The sequence below is a fragment of the Abrus precatorius genome, unplaced genomic scaffold (assembly GCF_003935025.1).
Source record: "Abrus precatorius isolate BTA unplaced genomic scaffold, Abrus_2018 Scaffold6, whole genome shotgun sequence".
Taxonomy (NCBI): Eukaryota; Viridiplantae; Streptophyta; class Magnoliopsida; order Fabales; family Fabaceae; genus Abrus; species Abrus precatorius.
The window spans coordinates 12576997-12579571 of record NW_020874406.1 but is presented as its reverse complement, the minus strand read 5'-3'; the positions used below and the strand labels follow the sequence as shown (position 1 = coordinate 12579571).

The following is a 2575-nucleotide window of genomic DNA, read 5'->3' as shown; positions in this document are numbered from 1 at the left end:
GCAAAAGTAAACTACTAATCAAAATATATGGATTATAATAACATTAACACAAATTTTTAATTACTTCTAATGATGACTGGTTGTTTGGATGGTGATTAATCTGTTGTCCTCTGCTTATTAGTTTCTGTGTTTAAATTCATGCTATCAGCTTGACCTGTCGAGTTCATCATATTGTACTATTGTAGGAATAACTTGTTAGAAGATATGTGTAGAGGGCTACCATCTAATGAATGACATCCTTTTTTTGTTCCCTCACTACTGTTTACTTGCACTTATCAGAATGAGACTAGATTTGTTAAAACATCTGAGTATATTTCATAGTTGCAAAGATATCACATTTGACTTGTGTTGAGTGCAGAATGCAATCATTGATGAGCGTGGTTCATTTTCTGTGACCAGCCCCTTTCCAGGCCCACTAGGGGTCTTACTGAAATCAATCAAAAAGGTACTGCATGTATTATATGTGTTTTCTTTTGAAACTACTATATCATCCTATGAGAATTTTTTTCTACTATAGCTTGGTTCTCCATAAAAGGAAATAATAAATGGTTTTGTCCTAATTGTACCTGCTTTTGGATTCTCTTATAGTGAGAAGAAATAAATCTATAAGCTAATTGGTTAATTGCTTCCCATGCTGCAGTTACCAGCACGGGTTGCTTTATCTGGGGATGTTCTTCCTCTTAAAGAAGATAAGGTGATGCCACACCAACTTTGCTTATGCTTGCTCTTTATCATTTCATGTTTGCTATTATAGTTTGCCAAAATAATGGCAGTCCTCCAAAATGCCATGTGAAAATGTTAATTTAACAGAATTATGTATATTGATATAGACTTGTTTTCAATTTTTAAATTATGTTATTGATTTTGGTGTAGGCTAAGTCTCTTGCAGAAAAACTTTAGGAAGTCATACATTCTGAGCAAAAAGTAATCAAAGAGTTCACTTACACTATTTCTGGAGTACTAAGTTCTAGTGTCACCAGCATATCACGAAGTGATAATCTTCAGGATCTATTGGGAGACAATGAAAAATACTCTGTATCTAGATTTAAAACTAGGGAAGTGTATGTTTAAATCCTAACCCAAAAAAAGTATCTTGAATTTTGTTATTTCACTAGATGAATGCCAAAGTCATGTATAATTCTGGCGTCTAAGTTGGGTCATGCATTCCTGAATAGTTTATTACAGTCCGATACAAGTTTAACATGCAAATATCAAATTGTTACGGAGCAAACTCCAACTACACACGCACAAGAAGAAAATAAAACAGCCCCACTGTCTGAAGAGTAAACAAACTCTTCAGTCAAAAAATAATAATAAAAAAAGTATAATCGAGAAACTGCACTACAAGAATGAGGACCATTTACCTATGAAGCAACTTTTATTTGAAAGCACCGATTGGAAATACTTTCGCCACTTTCACCCGAATGTATTTCTACCACGATATTACAAACAGAAAAGTAAACCCTAATTTGATAATAATATCGAAGAACAAAATAAGGATTGGACTAAATTAGAAACTTTGGGACTAAATTAGGGATTGGACTTACCTCAGTAACTCACGTGATAGAGAAAGTGGAAAAACAAAATGTCGTGTGTAGACAGGGAAAAACTTGGGAGGGATAAAGGAAGTTTAAACGATTGGTTGCGCAGAATGAGAAAAAAAAAATGAAGGAGTCTCTACAACGGGAAAAGAAATTGTTAAGTGATAAAGATGGTCCTTTTAAAAAGTAAATAATTTTTTTAAAATTATTTTATTGACGATGAAAATATAGGTTAAAAATAAAAAATGTAAGCATTTAGAATTTTTATTTTTTAAAATAAGATAATTTAATCAATAAAATATTGTTTTAATAATGAAATAATAATATTTTAGTATATTAACAATTGATTAATGAAATTTTAATATTAATTAAGATGATTAAGGAATTAAAATTTTCTTAAAGTGAATAACTAATTAAAAAGAAATAATTTGTAGTTTAATTTAATATAAAAACTCATAAAATATGTATCATAAAATAAGGAAGATATGAATACACAAATAGTAACTAACACCACCAATTTTTATTTATTAGGGTACAAATTTGAATTTAACCCATCAACTTGCAAGACATGTCAGGTTTTCATCAATAATATTTGATCATATGTATAAATTTTATAATTTATAGAAAAAATTAATTTATAAAGTAATATAAGTGGTTGGAATTACATAATTCAAACTAATTAAAAATTACTTAAGTTGGACATAACAAATTAACTTATTAGATTATAATTTTTTCAATTTATCTCATATTTATTTCCTATTTCCAAGCTTTACATACTCTAAAGTCTAACTTAAATTTTCTTTTTAATTGAATTTTAATTATGATCCTTTTTTTAATTTATTAAAAAACTATATTTTTATTACTTTTATTCTCTATGAATTTTTATTTTCATTATTTAAGCAGATCACCTACCAACCTATCACAGAATGGAGCAACTTCAAATTCTTAATCCCAATCAATTAGTTAAAAAATATATTAAAAAATTTAGTTAATGTTAATAGAAAAACTTTAATTGAATTTAACGTAAGTTAATA

General features: G+C 28.3%; 1 long non-coding RNA gene across 1 annotated transcript; it reads left to right on the top strand.

Annotated features, from left to right (window-relative positions):
* The first annotated feature begins 313 nt into the window (after window positions 1–313).
* Window positions 314–893, top strand: LOC113870005. Its single transcript, XR_003505516.1, has 3 exons — window positions 314–445; window positions 641–694; window positions 874–893. It is a non-coding gene; the product is annotated as an uncharacterized LOC113870005 (long non-coding RNA).
* The last annotated feature ends 1682 nt before the right edge of the window (window positions 894–2575 follow it).